This window comes from Lithobates pipiens, unplaced genomic scaffold (genome assembly GCF_037356315.1).
Source record: "Lithobates pipiens isolate NorthernLeopardFrog02 unplaced genomic scaffold, aLitPip1_a1.2 Scaffold_1, whole genome shotgun sequence".
NCBI classification, from domain to species: Eukaryota; Metazoa; Chordata; class Amphibia; order Anura; family Ranidae; genus Lithobates; species Lithobates pipiens.
The window spans coordinates 173,821,369-173,842,305 of NW_027507685.1; the positions used below are offsets into that span (position 1 = coordinate 173,821,369).

The 20,937-nt window shown below is 41.5% G+C and overlaps 1 long non-coding RNA gene across 1 annotated transcript; it reads right to left on the reverse strand.

Moving 5' to 3' along the window:
• Positions 1-1,755: 1,755 nt before the first annotated feature.
• LOC143979088 (uncharacterized) lies at positions 1,756-8,498 on the reverse strand. Its single transcript, XR_013274008.1, has 3 exons — positions 8,072-8,498; positions 5,918-6,030; positions 1,756-1,917 (listed from the first exon to the last, which is right to left on the reverse strand). It is a non-coding gene; the product is annotated as an uncharacterized LOC143979088 (long non-coding RNA).
• Between the last annotated feature and the right edge of the window lie 12,439 nt (positions 8,499-20,937).

Sequence of the window (20,937 nt, forward strand, 5' to 3'; positions counted from 1 at the left end):
CTGATGTCTTATTTCTTCTGCCAGGGGGTCCTAAGAAGGGACAGGCAGCGTCAAAATCAACTGTCGCTAAGTGCATTTGGCAAGTTTTATAATTCAAACTTATGATTTAAAGGGAAAGATTCCCCTTTTTCAACTTAAGATGCACTCTACCAGAGCGGTTGGTGCTTCTTGGGCAGTGCGCCACCAGGCCTCCAGGTCTCAAATCTGCAAGGCCGCGACATGGCCTTCAGTACATGCATTTGCAAAATTTTATCAAGTGCATGTAAGATGGAATGAGGATATCACCTTCGGGCGCAGTGTGCTGCAGGCAGCAGTATAAGTCCTCATGTCTGGGGGTTACCCTACAGGTTGCGTCTCCCTCCCCTCAAGTAGCATTGCTATGGGACATCCCACCATGTAATTACTTGAGCCTCTGTGTCCTATGATGTACGATAAAGAAAATAGGATTTTTAAAACAGCTTACCTGTAAAACCCTTTTCTTGGAGTACATCATAGGACAAAGAGCTCCAGCCCCTCTGTTTTATGGGGTGAGAGTATATTATTTATATTGCTTGGCTACAAAAACTGAGTGCTCCTGGAAGGAGGAGGGGTTATATAGGGGAGTCAACTTCCTGTATTGGTTATACCAGTGTCAACACCTGAAGGTAGGCCTATAACCCACCAAGTTTGTCTTATGATGTACTCCAAGAAAAGGATTTTACAGGTAAGCTGTTTTAAAAATCCTTTTTTTACCAACGATATGTAGCAGTATACATTTTGGCCCAAATTAATAAACAAAAATTCCTTATTTGGAAAATGTTATCATAGAAATTAAAAAAAAGTTTTTTTTTTTTTTTTTTTCAAAATGTTTGCTCTTTTTTTCACTTATGTCGCAAAAAATAAAAAACCCAGTGGTGATTAAATAGCACCAAAAGAGAGCTCTATTTGTGTGAAAAAAAAAAAGGTTTGTTTGGGTACAGTGTTTTCATGACTGAGTAATTGGCATTCAAAGTGCGAGAACACTAAAAGCTGAAAATTGGTCTGGGCAGGAAGGATGTATAAGTGCCCTGGTTTGAAGTGATTAAGGTGTTAGTAAACCCAGGACCCTGCATTCCTTATATCTAATACACAGAACATGGACATGTAATTATTAACTGTTAAATATCCTTTTTCGTCAGCAGTTAGAGTAGTCTTGTGACTTCTATCAGTGTCTGGTTAAAACTTGTAGGAGGAGTTTTCATTTTACCCTGATTGACCTATAAGACTGCAGGACTCCTGATCCTTTGTCTGGATAGTGCTGATTGGCCCTGTGCTGATCACATGCATTCTTCCCAAAAAAAATAACTCCCTAGCAATACACACCAAACTGAGCATGTGCCGTTTGTCCCCTAATGCTCTGTTCTATCAGGAAATGGACTGGAGTAATTGGAAGAAGGGATGGATCAGATAGACAGGATCACACATCCTTTATACACAATGCAGAGGATTAGCTCCTTAGGTTCCACAGTGAGTATAACAAGAATGCTTTACTGCATATACAGACTGATTTTACTGTTTTGGGTTTAGTACTACTTAAAATTTTACTATGATTTCAGTTGTTTGAATATTTTTTGTATTTGCAGTTTCTCATCCAAAATTGCATCAAAGTTGAACTCCAAAGTAATGCAACTTTGGAGTCGTAAAAGTGGGAATGGAGCTTTGTTGTTTATTGTAATATATGGTATGTATTCTATTAATTGTAATATAAATACAAGAAGGAGCATAAGATAAAAATAATAAAGCTAAAATAAATATATTTAATGTAGGTGCTGTGTTAATGAGTTCCATGTATAGCTGTAGAAAGCCATTTAGAAACTCGCTGGTAATTTCTGTCAATATTCTTCCAAGGCACAAAAGGTTCCTCAGCTTCGACGTAACGATTCCAACACTTAAGAAAATCTGGAAAGAAGAAAAAAAAATCTGAGAACTTTGCCAAGGTGGTGGTTGCATATACTGGTTCATTTTTATTCTGCCACAGTTGGAGGCAAAGTTTGCAATGCTCCCCTTTTGCAGTAAAATAGTTTGGACTCCCTTTCATTAAAGCCTAAAGTTTCAAGCTTTTTTTTTTATCTCCTTTTAAGCCTGCCCCCCACATGTTATGTTTTTTAGATCCTCTTAAAGGGCCTAGAGGTAGGTTAAATACCTTTTTTTTATGAAGCTACTGCTTCCTGCATTCACACTGCAGTGCTCTGTGTTGACATAGCTGAGAAACAGACACATCCTTCAGCACAAGCACCCTCACATACTGTAGAGTTGTATTGCAGAAGAGGAGAGGGGCATGTCTTACAAGTTCTTTCACTGAGTGTTAATTACTGAGAGCAATGGGTCTACCTCTGGGGCCTATGAGACTGCACAGTCATATTAAGACATACTGACTACTGTAACTGGAAAGTGAAGGTAAGACTCTACAAATGGATGTTGTTTGTACAATAGCTACTTGACTGCTTTTCTATTTCTCTGACTACAGTTGATTGGCTTTAAAGTGGTAGTAAACACTACCACTTTTTTTTTTAAATAGGCCCCCGGCAGTTGCATGCCATAATATGCTACTATGCCCCTGATACTAGCATATTGTGGCAGACTTGCCTATAAAATGGAGCTCTCCAGCACTGCACTGTTAGCGCTGCCAACACTCCCATCTTTACACAGTTATCCTTCCGGTTCATGCTCTCTGACTATTTGATTGGCCAGGCCACAATGACGTCATTACCATGGCACGGCGCTTTGCATTCATGGCACACTCAGTGTTTCCTGAATACAGAGCGACACTGCGCATGTGAATATCTCCTATACAGTGCACGTTTAGGAGATATTCACTGTATAAACAGGTAAGACTTACTATAAGCCTAACTGTAGGTGTGAATTGGGAAAAAGGGTTTACTACTGCTTTAATGACCATAATTTATTCCACAATGCCACCTGTCCAGAATCTGACTCAGGCAGGACTTTAGAGTAGGCACATACAGTATATTGTTCTTAAGAATAGATACCAAGTTTGCCTTTGTTCACTAACTCTTAAAGTGATCCATAAGCCTGAACATTTTTTACCTTAATGCATTCCCTGTATTAAGGAAAATTATGTTTAGGTAACAGTATCACCCCCTCAACCATCATATACATACCTGAATCCTCACTCAATTCAGCACGGTACCCATCTGTAGCAGTTTTTCCTGCACTTACAGATTATATTGAGGCAGCAGGAGCTACCGCTGCTGTCAGTCAGATCCTGGGTACAAGGGAGGCTAGGCTAAACTGTGCTGCCTGTATCTATAGACACACGCAGTGAGGCTTGGGATTAAGCCCACAGGTGGTACCCAATAGGAAGTGGCACTCTATGGGGTACCATCAAGAAAATGAGGAGCCAGAAGCACCAGTGGGGGACCAGAAAAAAAGAGGTTTTGGTCTGCTTTGTGAAAAATCATTGCACAGAGCAGGTACCTATAACATGTTTGTCTTTTGAACAAAAAAATATATATATATTTGACTTTACAATCACTTTAACCACATGCTATGTCACATGCATTAAAGGAGAATTCACACAATATACATTTATCATTTTTACCTAGCTCCCTAGAGAAAAGTATACCCATTGAGTAGGTTACCCACGCTTCTTTTCTATTTTACAGTTGTCAGACTTGATAGTAAGGGGAAGGTTCGCTAAATGATGCCCTGGACAACAGTAAGCTTTATGAGAGGTTCAACATTCAGAGCCAGATTTTCAGAACTACAAAAAGAAAAATATTTTTTTCTTTCTTTCTTTTTTTTTAAATAAATACACAACTGGTCCGAAAGCCCGGAAATTTGCTACAAATATCTACAAGGCAGTATGTTCCCCTTGAAGGTAAAATTATAGTATGAAGATTGCATAATTTTTCTCTATCACTGTATTTTTTAATAATATTTACCCTGAAAAGTCATGACATGAATTTGCACTCCTCTATGGAAAAGTTCTCGAACATTACTCATTGAAGATAATTTGTACTTCTTGGCAAAAATGATGTGCAACTTGACCAGAGGATTCCTGGGAAGAAATGTGTTCAGCAGAATCTCCATGCAGTGGTCACATGGGCTCCAAGAGATATACCAAATAATTGTGCAGTTTCTCCATGCTTCTTGGAATCTTTCCCCAATAAAAACTTCTTCTGCGTGTTCTTCATTAGTGTTTGTTAAGTGTCCGGAGGCAATCAGATCTGCCTGCCTGTAGACCTCATAGCAAAGATGGGTGGCAGGAGGATTGGTGTCAAGCCCATAGTGGGAGTAAAACATACGAGGTGACATTGGAATCATCCTTGTAAAGGGTTATGTAATAAAAAAACCTAAAAGGTACAGAATACAGATAGATTTTGTTATTTTACAAAACTAGAATTGTAGATACAGTAGATAGATAGATAGATCCTAAGTGCTGCAGCAAATCCTCCATGCTGGCAGCACCTTGGAGAGCTTGGCTGTTGCTCTCCCACACAATGCATCAGTCTGGCTTTCCAATGATTTTCCCCCTGCACACTGCTTTAATCAATAGTGTTGCTCAGGTAGCTAGGGCACTATTGATTGGTCCATTCCCAACCCCTTGGGGCAGCTGCTGAGCCCTAGCTCTGAGAAAGGGGGTGCGCCCCTGAAACACATCAGCTGTACCCTGTGATATGGTCCTGCACATGTCCATACACAGTGTGTGTGTTTTTATGGCTCATTTGAGAGTAATACTTTGTGAGTACCCACATTTTATGAATTTTTTATTCATTAAATTATAATTGGTAATGCACTAGGTGTGAGCACCTTTTATTTTTTTTTACTTGTAGTAACTGTTGAGTCCTGCCTGGAGCGATTCGGGAAGAGAGTGACCAGTGACTTCTCCTCCTGCATCGTGGCTTTCAGTGTGCAGACCTTGGACATTTTTTCCCATCTAGATGTCGACCAGTCACTATGAGCCTGATTTCTTGCATTCTATGAGTTTCCCTTTTTATGTGTTAATAAACAATCTTGAAGATATTACGTATTCCTTTTGGACATACAGAGTAAGCTATACTCCTCAAAGAGCTTACCTTTCCTTTTCGTGTGTCTGTTATGAGGACAGCCCTCATGGAATTCTATGACTGCCATTCATTTTATGGACTATTAATGGACTCCTTATAACACCCACCAACCTGCTATGCACTTGCATTACCTCTCCTTTCTGATTGGAGCAATGTGCAGGGGACATGACTGACTGCTTGGGATGCAGACCAATGCTTGAGTGTAAGAGCAGCAGTCTGTAAGGTGCTGAGAGCACAGAGTATATTAACTACAACACATAGCAACTAAGGAAAACCCCAAAAGGAGAATGTCTTTATTAATGCATGTACATTACAGTAATATGTGCAGAGGATTCAGTTGGGATTCATAGTGGGAGTTGAAAATACAAAGGTACTTTGGAATTATCCTTGTCAGGGGCTATTTAAAACAAACTTAAATCACATATAGATATATATTTTTTTCAACTTTTGTACAATAGAAAGGGATAGTTTGATAGAAAAGGAGATAGTTTACACCAATTAATTTCTATTGTTGTATCAACAATTGAATAGCTGGGTGGGTAGATAGATATGACAATTTAAAGATAAAAATATATAGCTATTTTTCATTCTATTATTTTTTCAATATTCTTATATTTCATATATTCTATATGAAATAGAAGATAGATAGATAGATAGATAGATAGATAGATAGATAGATAGAGAGATCCTAAGTGCTGCAGAAAGTATACTCATATAATTACATGTGTTATCCTCATACAAAATACAGTATATTTTACTTTCTTGTCCTTTCATCATGACATATAAATAGAAATATAGTATGCATAGTTGATGAATTGATAAATACATAAAAAAATAAACCAGAAAATGTAAAATCGATAACTACCAACCTGGTGTTGTGTATAGTTGAATCTCTTCTTGAGCGTTTGGCAGTCCAGAATCTATGGTTGGGTTTTAAACTGCAGTATCTAGAGATTATGCTAATTTTGATCTTTGCCTCTCCCTATTTACATTGACACAGAATTGGCTGGGTGAGGTAGCATTGTTGTATTTCTAAATATACTTTTTGTTGTAAACAACTATTGCTAATATAGTACGTAAAATTCTTAGTTAATGAATCAGTTCCTTGCCCTTTTAATAGCTGTAGATAAAAAGGTTTTTGTTTGCAAAAACAAGTTTGTGTAAGCCCTTGTACACATGGTCGGAGATTCCGACAACCAAATCCGTCAGATTTTGTCCGAAACTGTTGTATACACACGGTCGGACAAAGTTGTCGGAAAATCTGACGTGATGACGTTATTTCGTTACGACGGGACTATGTTCACGCTAGTAGCCAATAGCTTTGGTGTAGGAATTTGATCTGAGCATGTGTGGCACTTTGTCTGATCTGAATTTTCTACACATGATTGGAGTATGTCCGATCGGAGAATTTTGTCGGAAAAAGTTGGTCCGATGGATATTCCGACGGAAACAGTCCGATACAGACCACACACAGTCGGAATATCCGGCAAAATGCTCCGATCGGACACATTCTGACGGAATCTCCGACCGTGTGTACAAGGGCTTAGAGTCAGGAGTGAGAAAAGACACAGACAGACACACACGCAGACACACACACACACAGACAGACACACAGACGGACACACAGAAGGACACACGGACGGACGGACGGACGGACAGACACACAGACAGACGGACACACAGAAGGACACACAGACGGACGGACAGACACACACACACACACACAGACAGACAGACACACACACAGACGGACACACAGACGGACACACAGACAGACACACAGATAGACAGACAGACACGCAGACAGACAGACACGCAGACAGACAGACGGACACACAGAAGGACACACAGATGGACAGACAGACACACAGGCAGACACACACAGACAGGCACACACACACAGACAGACACACACACAGATAGAGAGACAGACACACAAACAGACACAGACAGACACACACACACAGACAGACATACACACACACACAGACAGACACACACAGACACTATTGTATTCAAACAATTCTTCAACACTTAATCTCAGTGAATGTTTGAACATGACTGATTGCTGTGAGACACTTCTTAATAAATAGAACCTGTCAGTAAAGACATATTAGAGGTGTCACCTGGTTTGTATACATTTAATTTGTATTAATTATTCATGCTAGACTACTACTTGTCCATATGGGCCAAAAATAACCTTTGTTTTACCTGTTTGTCTATCTGATTGTTAACAATAACACTGTTGATTGTAACAATGACAAAAATAACATGTTTAATAGAATGCAACACAAGCAGTTGTGTGGCTTACAAGTTAGGAAAGTTTATATATATATTTTCAAGAATGGATCTAGGTAAGGAGAGCATAACATTACAAAATCCGAAATGATGGTGTATTTTCTTCAATGTCTGAAGTTTATATATGCAATGCTAAAATTCAGAATATTACTTTTTTAAAGAAAAAAAAACCCCATAAGAACAACATGAAGTAAATTGAAACCATGTTATTTAAACTGATTGTTCTAAGTAGGTTCTATACAAGCAGCCATTTGTGTGGCTTACAAGCTAAGAAGGTTTATTTATTTATTTTTTTAAGAATAGATCTAGGTATGGAGAACATAACGTTTCAGAATCAGAAAGGGGCACAGTCTCAAAAAATGTAGTTTCCTAGCCATATAAAGTTAATACATGTAATTATAGAATTCTGGATATGACTTTCTTAAAAAAAAAAAAGCAACATGAGAAAAAAAAACTGAAGCAATAGTAATTAAAAACTAATTGTTCTAAGCGCATCCAGAAGTGTTAAAGTTTGTGTAAACCCCAAATATAAATACAGAATTTAAAAAAGGAAACTAATACTGTATACTCATAATTACATGTGTTATCCTCATACAAAATACAGTATTTTTTAGTTTCTTATCCTTTCATCATGACATATAAATAGAAAGATAGTATGCATAGTTGATGAATTGATAAATACATAAAAATATAAACCAGAAAATGTAAAATCGATTACTACTGACCTGGTGTTGTGTACAGTTGAATCTCTTCTTGAGCGTTTGGCAGTCCAGAATCTATGGTTGGGTTTTAAACTGCAGTATCTAGTGATGATGCTAATTTTGATCTTTGCCTCTCCCTATTTACATTGACACAGTCAAGAATTGGCTGGGTGAGGTAGCATTGTTGTATTTCTAAATATACTTTTTGTTGTAAACAACTATTGCTAATATAGTATGTAAAATTCTTAGTTAATGAATCAGTTCCTTGCCCTTTTAATAGCTGTAGATAAAAAGGTTTTTGTTTGCAAACACAAGTTTGTGTAAGAGTCAGGAGTGAGAAATGGAAACTGAAAGTATTCAGAGAATGGAAAGAAACTAATGATGCTTTTGACAGAAAATATGAACATCTCCTTTTTCTACTGATGGTAAATTTCTGTGTGTCCAGTGGTGGTCTCCATCCATTTGTCTAGTGTTGTTTGTGTAGTATCTCTGATTTATAGGGCAATAGTCATTCTCCCTGTATCAAATGGTGGGGGCATGTAACCCCTTATTCGAGGGGGTTTGGGCAGTCTCATTTCTAGTAGTCATGGCCATTTTCCCTGTGTCTACAAGTGGAGATCCTTCCCGTTTAAATCCAGTGGTTGTGGCCAGTCTCCCCATGTCTATTTGTGGTGGCTAGTTTCCCTGTGTCTGGTGACTGTAGTCAGTTTTCCTGTGTCTAACAGCTGTAGTTAGTTTCCCTGTGTCTAATGGTGGTGGTCAGTGGCTAATAGGGATGAGCCAAACACCCCTCGGTTTGGTTTGCACCAGAACGTGTAAACAGGTAAAAAATTTGTGCGAACACTGTTAAAGTCTATGGGACACAAACATGAAAAATCAAGTGCTCATTTTAAAGGCTTATATGCAAGTTATTGCCATAAAAAGAATATGGGGATTCAGGTACTGCCCCAGGGGACATGTATCAATGCAAAAAAAAAAAAAACTTTTAAAAATAAAGTTTTTTTCAGGAGCAGTGATCTTATTAATGCTTAAAGTGAAACAAAAAAAAGGGAAATATTTCTATAAATATTATCCCTGGGGGTCCCCTTAGTCTGCCTGTAAAGTAGCGCATCTTTCATATGTTTTTAACAGTACCGCAGCAAAATTGCATTTTTAAAAGAAAAAAATGTCTTTTAAAATTGCTCTCAGCTGTATTGTATTGTATCCCGGCAATATACATAAAAAATCATTTAAAAAAGAAAGCGCGGGTCTCCCCCTCCCCAGTCCATACCAGGCCCTTTGGCTCTGGTATGGATATTAAGGTGAACTCCACACCAACATTTTTTTTTTTAAATGGGGTTCGGGCCCCCCCAAAATCCATACTATGCCCTTCAGGTCTGGTATGGATTTTAAGGGGCACCCCGTGCAAAAATTGGAAAAAAATTACAAGGGGGTCCCCCCCAAAATCCATACTAGACGCTTACCCGGGCATGCAACATGGCAGGCCACAGGAAAAGGGGGGACAAGAGAGCGCCCCCCCCTCCTGAACCATACCAGGCCACGTGCCCTCAACATGGGGAGGTGCTTTTGAGTCCCTCCCAAAACACCTTTTCCCCATGTTTATGGGGACAAAGGCCTCATCCCCATAACCCTTGCCCAGTGGTTGTGGGGGTCTGCAGGTGGGAGGCTTATCAGAATCTGGAAGCCCCCTTTAAGAAGGGGGCCCCCAGGTCCTGCACCCCCCATGTGAATGGCTATCAGGTACATGGTACCAATACTCATTCACCAAAAAAGTGTCAAAAAAGGAAAAATTACAGCAGTTTTTGACAATTCTTTCATTAAAAAAAAAAGTGTCCCACAATGTAAATCCATCTTCAATCACAACGTCCGACAGTCCCGAGAAATAAAAAGGGAAAATTTAAGGGCCTGGTATGGATGGTCCCCCCCCCCCCCCCCCCCCCCACACCATTTTTTTTAAAATTTTGGCGCAGGGTTCCCCTTAACCACTTAATTACACTTTGTTATATATAGTACACTGCTTGCACTGACTGAATATAGAGTCTACATTGAATATCTACACTAAATGCAGAGTATATATATATATATATATATATATATATATATATATATATATATATATATAAAATCTCAAATACACTGCCTGCATGCCACTAACTAACCTGCCTAATCTCTCTTTATTCATAATTACATTATACACTGCCAAGTAAGCAACCTTATATAATGTGGGACGTGGACTTAGCCCCCTGAGCACGATTGGCCAAAGGCACCCTGCCTTTGGCCAATTATGGCTCTCTCAGCAGAGCATGCTGTGATTGCCCAAAGAATGCAGGTCAGGTCATAAGACACCAATACACTGCGATCTCGCTGCGCATTATGGGGCATTGTGCGGTGCTCATATTTACACCCCATAATGTTTGCTATTCACCAAATGGGCAAACACCTGATGTTCGAGTCGAACTTAAATTCCTAGTGACTAACTTTGTCTTGTGGCTGTAGTTTCTCTTGTCTGGTAGTGGCTTTTTATGTGGGTGTTATGTTTAATGGTCAGTTTCCCTTCGTATAGTGATGGTGGTCAGTCTTCTTGTGTTTGATGGTAGTGACTAGCCTCCCCTTACTTAGTGGCAGTGAATAGTTTTTCTGTGTATAACATGAGAAGCCAGTTTTTATTTCTCTAGCAATGGCTAGTAATCTGTGTCCAGTATTGGTGGCCATTTCCTATGTGTCCAATGGTAGTGAGCAATTTCTTTGTGTCTACTATTTAAAATTTCTTAAGAAGTTTCCTGTTGTGCAGTGCTAGTTTTCAGTAGGGATGAGCTTCGGATTCAAGTCGAACTCATGTTCGACTCGAACATTGCCTGTTCGGCGAACAGTGAACAATTTGAGGTGTTTGCGGCAAATTCGAAAAGCCACGGAACACCCTGTTCAATTCTATGGGAGAAATCTAAAGTGCTAATTTTAAAGGCTAATATGCAAGTTACTGTCCTAAAAAGTGTTTAGGGACCTGGGTCCTGCTCCGGGGGACATGTACCGATGCAAAAAAAAGTTTTAAAAACAGCAATTTTTTCGGGAGCAGTGATTTTAACCACCTCGCGCCCGCCCTATGGCCGAATGACGGCCGTAGAGCAGGCGCGTTCGTCCGGGTGGTCGTCCCTGGAGGTCCTGATGTTTACTTCCGCAATGCGCGCCGCCGCGGGCGCACATCGCGGAAGTTCTGTGTTCGCCGTGTCCCCCGGGGACAGGCAAACACAGATCGCTGTAAACGGCCAATCACAGCGGCCGTTTACAGCGTGATCGGCGTGTCCAATGGGAGATGATCTCATATGTAAACATATGAGATCATCTCTCAGCGCCGCTCTCCCTCCTCGCACAGACAGTGTGAGAGGGGAGAGATGAACGGCTGCAGTGGCAGCCGTTCTGCCTGTAGTAAAAAAAAAAAAAGTAAAAAAATAAAACAAAAAGTGCCATCCTCCCCCAGCAGTGCCATCCTCCCCCAGCAGTGCCATCTGCCCCAGTGCCATCTGCCCCAGTGCCATCCACCCCAGTGCTACCTGCCCCCAGTGCCATCCACCCCCAGTGCTACCTTCCCCCAGTGCTACCTGCCCCCAGTGCTACCTGCCCCCAGTGCCACCTGTTGTCAGTGCCACCTGTCGTCAGTGCCACGTGTCATCAGTGCCACATAGTGCCATCTGTCATCAGTGCCACGTATCAGTGCCATTTGTCATCAGTGCCACCTGTCAGTGTCACGTGCCATCTGTTGTCAGTGTCACGTGTCATCAATGCCACTTATCGGTGCCATCTGTCATCAGTTTCACGCGTCATCGGTGCCATGTATTAGTGCCATCTGTCATCGGTGGCACGTATTAGTGCCACGTATTAGTGCCATCTGTCATCAGTGCCACGTATTAGTGCCACGTGTCTTCAGTGCCACGTATTAGTGCCACGTGTCATCAGTGCTACATATTAGTGCCATCTGTCATCAGTGCCATCTGTCATCAGTGTCACGTGTCATTGTCCTGGTGCTTCAAAAGTGTAATAAATAGTCAACAAGTTAGATGTGTAATTTATGTTCCTAGAACACATGATGGCGCTACCTGCATGTTGGGCCTCTCTATGTGGCCAGGCTGTGAAAAAGTCACACACATGTGGTATTGTAATACTCAGGAGGAGTAGCAGAATTTTTTGGGGGGTGTCATTTGTGGTATACACATGCCACGTGAGAGAAATAACCTATTACAATGACAATTTTGTGGAGAAAAAAAAATGAAAAATCTTAATTTTGCAAAGAATTGTGGGGAAAAAAATGACAACATCAAAAAGCTCACTATGCCTCTTACTAAATACCTTGGAATGTCTACTTTCCAAAAAGGGGTCATTTGGGGGGTATTTGTACTTTCCTGACTTGTTCGGGTCACAAGAAGCGAGATAGGCCACCAGTACATCAGATGTGATCAATTTTGTGCGATTCGCACCACACCTTGTAGACTCTCTAACTTTCACAAAGACCAAATAATATCCACTAATTTGGGTTATTTTTACCAAAGATATGTAGCAGTATAAATTGTGGCCAAAATTTATGAAGAAAAATTAATAATTTGCATAATTCTGTCACAGAAACAAAGAAATATGCGTTTTTTTTCAAAATTTTCGGTCTTTTTTCATTTATAGCGCAAAAAATAAAAACCCCAGAGGTGATCAAATACTACCAAAAGAAAGCTCTATTTATGGGAAAAAAAGGACAAAAAATTCATTTGGGTATAGTGTTGCATGACTGAGTAATTGTCATTCAAATTGTGAGAGCACCGAAAGCTGAAAATTGGTCTGGGCAGGAAGGGTGTTTAAGTGCCCAGTAAGCAAGTGGTTAATAATGATTAAAGTGAAACAATAAAAGTGTAATATTCCTTTAAATTTCGTACCTGGGAGGTGTCTATATTATGCCTGTGAAGGGGCGCATGTTTCCCGTGCTTAGAACTGTCCCTGCACAAAGTGTAATTTCTGCAGGAAAAAAAGTCATTTAAAATCACTCGCCGCTATAATGAATTGTCGGCTCCCGTAATACAGAGAACACTCATTGAAAGTCATTAATATAGAAAAAAAGCGTGGGGTACCCCCAAATTCAATTACCAGGCCCTTCAGGTCTGGTATGGATATTAACCACTTGCCGACCAGCGCACGCCGATGTACGTCGACAGAATGGCACAGGCAGGCAAATGGGCGTACATGTACGTCCTTTTAAATTTGCCGCCCTGCCATCTCCCGTGAGTCCGGTCGCGGGACCCGCGGACTCGATCGCCATGGGCATACCCGCGATCGTCTTACGGAGCGGCCAAATGAAGAAATGCCGTTGTAAACAGCATTTCTCCATTCTGCCTAGCAACTAGTGACGCTGATCTCTGCTCCATGTGATTGGAGCAGAGATCAATGTTCACTAAATGAAAGCCCAACCCCCCCACAGTTAGTAACACACCCCTAGGAACACTTAACCCCTACACTGCCACCCACTGGTTAACCCCTTCACTGCCAGTGTCATTTACACAGGAATCACTGCATTTATATAGCAGTGATTACTGTATAAATGACAATGGTCCCAAAAATGTGTCAAAAATGTCCGATGGGTCCCCCACAATGTCGCAGTCACAATAAAAATCGCTGATCGCCGCCATTACTAGTAAAAAAATTAATAAAAAATGATTAATAAAAATGCTATAAAACTATCCCTATTTTGTAAACGCTATAACTTTTGCGCAAACCAATCAATAATCGCTTATTGCGATTTTTTTTTTACCAAAAATATGTAGAAGAATAAGTATCGGCCTAAACTGAGGCAAAAAATTTTTTTTATATATATTTTTGGGGGATATTTATTATAACAAAAAGTAAAAAAGAATGCGTTTTTTTCAAAATTGTCGCTCTATTTTTGTTTATAGCGCAAAAAATAAAAACTGCAGGGGTGATCAAATACCACCAAAAGAAAGCTCTATTTGTGGGAAAAAAAGGACGTCAATTTTGTTGGGAGCCACGTCGCACGACCACACAATTGTCAGTTAAAGCGACGCAGTGCCGAATCGCAAAAAGTGGTCTGGTCTTTGACCAGCAAATTGGTCCGGTCTGAAAGTGGTTAAGGGGAACCCCGCGTCAAATTTAAAAAAAAATTGACGTGGGGTTCCCCCTAAAAATCCATACCAGACCCTTTATCGGAGCACACAACCTGGCAGGTGGCAGGAAATGAGGGGGGAATGAGAGAGCGCCCCCCTCCTGAACCGTACCAGGCCACATGCCCTCAACATTGGGAGGATGCTTTGGGGTCCCCCCCAAAGCATCATGTCCCCATGTTGATGGAGACAAGGGCCTCATCCCCACAACCCTGGCCGGTGGTTGTGGGGGTCTGCGGGCGAGGGGCTTATCAGAATCTGAATCTTTAACAAGGGGACCCCCAGATCCCGCCCCCCCTGTTTGAAATGGTAAGGGGGTACAAAATTACCCCTACCATTTCACAAAGAAAGTGTAAAAAATTGTTAAATAAGACAAACACACTTTTGAAAAAGTCCTTTATTAAAAATAAAAAAGGATTCCAGTGGTGGTAATCCACTCTATCCAGTGACGGATGATCATCTCTCCGGGGTCCAGTCCAGCGCAGTGCAGTCCATCCATCCCTCCTCCGTCTCCACTGTCGGAGACACTGCAGGATCCTGGCAGCCTGAGGTTTCTTATATGAGGAGGGCGGGGCCTCCTCATATGGTCATTTTGCCTTGTGTTGGGTGTAAATTTCCCAGTATTTAGTGATGGGGGCTAGGATCCTGTGTCCAGAGGTGAAGGTCATTCAATCAGTTCATTTTCAATACGATCTGACTATTGGTTTCTGGGAAGTGATCTCAAACCTTCAGTACAGATACAGATGTGCATTTGTTTATAGATAAACCAAAACAGACTAAATGTGCTTGGCATCCATGATAACTGTCTAAGGGTTTACATACACTATAAGCTTCAAATCTGCTTTGGTCAGATTTGTCTTTGCTTAACTATGTGGCCAATACTTTGCTTGCATATTTTACTAGTTCAAATTATTTACACCTGATGAGTAATATCTTTATTTTTGAAATGATAAGTGTCAAGTTGTAACCCACTCTCCCTCTATAAAATAGGCCTGGGCATTTTGGACTGACCAATTTATTATTTTTTTTTTAAACCAAATTACATATAATGACAACTAACCCTTTCTCAGTGTTTTTGTTATATTTAGCCTGGTTCAATCACTGTGACAGGGATGATGATTCTCACAAACTTGCTTTGAGAGGAGGACCAAGACCCCTCCGGGCTTATTAGAAAGCTATACAGCCAATCAGTTCCACTAAATGCCATCCCACCACCCTCCTCACTAGCAGGTTTCCGACAGTTGCTGACCCTCAGATTAGGGTGTACCCAGGCACACCCCATGTGCACGCCTATGGGACCTGTCTTCACTCCTTACTGTGCAAAGGAGTTGGGAATTTGCTGTGTACATGCTTTGGGGGAGGCAGCTGAGCTGATTCTGCTCACCACACCAATATTTCAGCCCACCAATACTACACACCAATACTACAGACAACCATACCAATACTATGGACCACCACATCAATATAAATGACCACCACGTGAGGAGGCAGGGCAGCACAATGTGACATTTAAAGTGTTATTAAAGTCGCTTTTGCACAGAGCAGTCTGATCCCCATCTTCTGGGGTCCCTCGTCGGCACTCCTGGCCCCTCCCTCCTGCCGAGTGCCCCCACATCAAGCAGCTTGCAATGGGGGGCAGCCAAGCAGGCTCAATCCTGATCTGCTTGTCCATTCACACACAGCGCCTACTCTCTTAAAGTTTTCCTCCCACCCAGAGACTTAAGGTAGCCATACACTACAAAATCTGATTGTACAATCTCCTTTAGATTTTATAAAAGCAATGAAATATGAGGACACATCTAAACAATGCATTGTGTTTGTATAAAATATACAGGCCCATATACAGTGGTGTGAAAAAGTGTTTGCCCCCTTCCTCATTTCCTGTTCCTTTGCATGTTTGTCACACTTAAGTGTTTCGGAACATCAAACCAATTTAAACAATAGTCAAGGACAACACAAGTAAACACAAAATGCAATTTGTAAATGAAGGTGTTTATTATTAAAGGTGAAAAAAAATCCAAACCATCATGGCCCTGTGTGAAAAAGTGATTGCCCCCTAAACCTAATAACTGGTTGGGCCACCCTTAGCAGCAACAACTGCAACCAAATGTTTGCGATAACGTGCAATGAGGCTTTTACAGCGTCCTGGAGGAATTTTGGCCCACTCATCTTTGCAGAATTGTCCTAATTCAGTTACATTAGAGGGTTTTCGAGCATGAACAGCCTTTTTAAGGTCATACCACACCATTTTAATAGGATTCAGGTCAGGACTTTGGCTAGGCCACTCCAAAGTCTTCATTTTGTTTTTCTTCAGCCATTCGGTGGTGGACTTGCTGGTGTGTTTAGAATCATTGTCCTGCTGCAGAACCCAAGTTCGTTTCAGCTTGAGTACACGAACAGATGGTCGGACATTCTCCTTCAGGATCTCTTGGTAGACAGCAGAATTCATAGTTCCTTTTATCACGGCAAGTCTTCCAGGTCCTGAAGCAGCAAAACAGCCCCAGACCATCACACTACCACCACCATATTTTACTGTTGGTATAATGTTCTTTTTCTGAAATGCAGTGTTCCTTCTACGCCAGATATACTTTTGTCTCATCGGTCCACAGAATGTTGTCCCAAAAGTCTTGGGGATCATCAAGATGTGTTGTGGAGAAATTGAGACGAGCTTTGATGTTCTTTTTGCTCAGCAGTGGTTTTCTCCTTGGAACTCTGCCATGCAGGCCATTTTTGCCCAGTCTTTTCCTGATGGTGGAGGCATGAACGCTGACCTTAACTGAGGCAAGTGAGGCCTGCAGTTCCTTGGACGTTGTTGTGGGGTCTTTTGTGACCTCTTGGTTGAGTTGTCGCTGCGCTCTTGGGGTAATTTTGGGCGGCCGGCCACTCCTGGGAAGGTTCACCACTGTTCCATGTCTTCGCCATTTGTGGATAATGGCTCTCACTGTGGTTCGCTGGATTCCCAAAGCTTTGGAAATGGCTTTATAACCCTTTCCAGACTGATAGATCTCAATTAATTTCTTTCTCAATTGTTCCTGAATTTCTTTGGGTCTCGGTATGATGTGTAGCTTTTAAGGATCTTCTGGTGGACCTTACTGTGTCAAGCAGCTCCTATTTAAGTGATGCCTTGATTGTGAACAGGTGTGGCAATAATCAGGCCTGGGTGTGGCTAGAGAAATTGAACTCAGGTGTGGACAACCACAGTTATAGTATGTTTTAACAAGGGGGGCAATCACTTTTTCACACAGGGCCATGATGGTTTGGATTTTTTTTCACCTTTAATAATAAACACCTTCATTTACAAATTGCATTTTGTGTTTACTTGTGTTGTCCTTGACTATTGTTTAAATTGGTTTGATGTTCCGAAACACTTAAGTGTGACAAACATGCAAAGGAACAGGAAATGAGGAAGGGGGCAAACACTTTTTCACACCACTGTACTCTATATTTTCTGGTAGATCTAAAGTAGAGTGTACAATCAGACTGTGTAGTGTATGGTCATCTTAAATCATAACTTGTGAGTCTGAAATACTTACATTACAGCTTGTTGACTTTTGCATCTTGTTTGCATCTACAGTGGGCTCTGCGGCTACTGTCTGGGTAAAATATTTCCATCTGTGCCATCAGCAACTAAAATACCATCATTACTGTCACTAAAGTAATGTAATCCCCATTGTTGGTGTCAGATCCATCTTCCTCTCCCTTCCTATAGGGTTCTTCAGAGTCTTCAAATTCCCAAGCTAACTACAGTGATAAGGGCTAACAGGCTTTAACACTATGGTGGCTACATGCAGGAGGGGGATCTGTACCACTGCAATATTGCCACAAAGTCCTACCCCCATAGTTACATGGTTAAAAAAATACACAAGTCCATCCAGCAACATAGAAAAAAAACACAAATATAAAATCTCCATATATACAATCCTATACCCACAGTTGATCCAGAGTCCCCAGTAAAGTATGATCCAATGTGCTCCAGTGGGGGTAAAGAAATTCCTTCGTGATTCCCCGAGAGGCAATCAGATTTTCCTTGGAGCAACTTTACCTATAAATGGTAGTATCCAGTTATATCATGTACATTTAGGAAAGAATCCAGACCTTTCTTAAAAGAGAAGTATGTTTTTTTGAGCTATTCATACTTACCTAGGTGGATGAAGCATCTGTCCCCCACCGCCTCTTCGCTGGGAACCAAGCCACCAAACACCGCTGATCGTTCAGTTCCCTCACCTCCCTGAGCAGAGAGCTGCTGCCTGTCAGTCAGCATCTCTCCTGCTCTGCTCCTCCACACTCATTGGAGCGCTGACCCGTGGAGGGGCAGGGAGCGGCTGTCTCAGTGGCTTGCTGAGAGGCTGAGACGGCCATCAGTCCAGGCAGCTGGCAGATCCAGACTTCCTAAGTCGGGGATGACGTGCAGCCTGGACTGATCCTGGTGATGTCATCAGAGTGCGGACTTCAGACTGCTCTCTGCTGAAAACTGGTCACAGAAAACAAATTGCACTCCTGTGACCCATGGGAGAACCCAGCCAAACGAGCCCAGGATGGGCTTCTCCTTTGAAGCAATCTACTGTGCTGGCTAGAACCAGCTCCTGGGGGACTCTATTCCACATTTTCACAGCTCTTACTGTGAAGAAACCTTTCCAAATTTGGAGTTTAAATCTCTTTTCCTCTAGACTTGTACAGAGCTGTTTAACCCCCAACTCTCCTTCAAGGCAAAGAAGCAGCAGCAGTGCACTGACTACTGAGAATAAAATCGCACCAAAATGGTACTGGAGTAAAATCGCATAAAAACTCTGTGTCCTTTTCTTACTGGAACTATATGCATCTTTAACAAGGTGAATTCCCATTTACAAAACATTGCATGCTTACAGGCTGTGCGCACATAACACTTTGGAGGTTTGGAGTGAGTTGGAACAGTAGTCCTTGCTTGAAATAAAGTTCAGTGACAAGCAGATGTTGAAGCCCTCAAATCCCCCATAAGATTTATCTGCTCTTGGTTGACACAAAACTGGCTATGTAAGGGTTGACAATCAATGTCACACAATAGTAATATTTGGCCCCATGCAGACACCATATCACTACAGCTGCCCCAGCCAATTTTATGCAGGCACCCCTCACCCCCTTCACATTTAGGCTTCTGCATTACAACACATGAAAACAGACCTTGTAAACTTCACTGCATGCTCCGGGCATTCTCTGCTACACATAGGGAGGGGGTGTGGCTGAGCCGGGGGCATGGACAGCAGAGATAGCCTGAAAGACAAGGAACATAAGCGAAAGACAGTATGTGAAATCAAAAGGCTGCAACACACTGCAGCATGACTTGTCATATGGGCTGCAGATGAAGGTGGTAGGAGAAATTCTGGGGGTGTTGAAGTACCCACCCGGTGCTGCTCCCAATGCCCCCCCCCCTCCTTCCGGTCCTGCTACCAGCGTTAGGCTGACAACCTGCCAGTGACAGGAGTAGTGATGTGACTGCCCTTGTCACTACTTCTCTCGGTGGCGATGCCCTCCTTATTGTACTTGTTGGGTCATGAGCCACCTCCCCGTGTAGCTTTCCCAGTGCAGGGCTGACTGTTAAATGCCGCCCCCACCCTGGAAAAAGACGCTAATTGGTCCTGTGTCCCCCTATGCGACAGGGTCCGTGGGGAGCTCTGCAGCTCAGTGACTTCGGGCTGTACACTAGGAGCCAATTCCAACACAGTGCAGATGGATGGTTGTGGGGGCTGCAACCACCACTCATAGGGCCCCCTACTGCCAGCCCAGGTAGTAATTGCAGCATCCTCCTCTGCTGTCCGGTCCTGCTAAGTATCTGACATCGCTGTACTCCCCGTCACTTCCCATCCATGAGCGGTAGTCACCACAGAGGAAAGACAAGCCTGTGCAGCTTCTCTGTCTGCTATACCGGGAAAATGCCCGCTGTGCCCAATGGCCAGTACGCGCCTGAGTATATATATTTTTACATCAAAATGTATCTTACATCCTTTAAAATTTACATATCTCTATCAATCTGCATACATAAATGCATGAATGTGTGGAGTAGGGGCGTTTAGCCACATTCTTTATGAATGCTCCATTTAGCCACATTCTTTATGAATGCCCCATTTAACCACATTCTTTATGAATGCCCCATTTAACCACATTCTTTCTGACCTCTTTATGTGATTCACTGTAGATATTTGCCTACTATAAATCTTTAATGGGACATTTGACATTTGTATTAAAGCCATGACTGCAGTGGGGTTAATGAGAAAAATACAGAAAGTATCACTATTTAAACATTGGTGTTTTCTCTATAATATCATTCATGTTTATGTTATGTGCTATTTTAAATTTTGTATAATAAACTTTTTGACACTTTACAAATTTGGTCCTTCATCTAGTTTACTAGGGGATGTTCTGTGCATGAATGTGTTTATTGTTTAATCCCTTCATTAATAGATAGAGTCAACACTTTCTACTGCAAAATTAAAAATAATTAGAGCAAATTTCATTCAGAGACTTATCCCAGTGAGGTTTGTGAATCTCAGAAGACCATTCACAAGTCATTCAGAAAGAATAAATATCCCATGTATGACGGCAGAATAGATGATCTGTGACTGTACACTGTGCAATTAAACTTGTATAGGAGAATTTGCTTTTTTTGTTGGTGCCAGGGTATATATATATATATATATATATATATATATATATATATATATATATATATATGGGTTCTACACCAATATTTCAATAGGAGCCCAATAC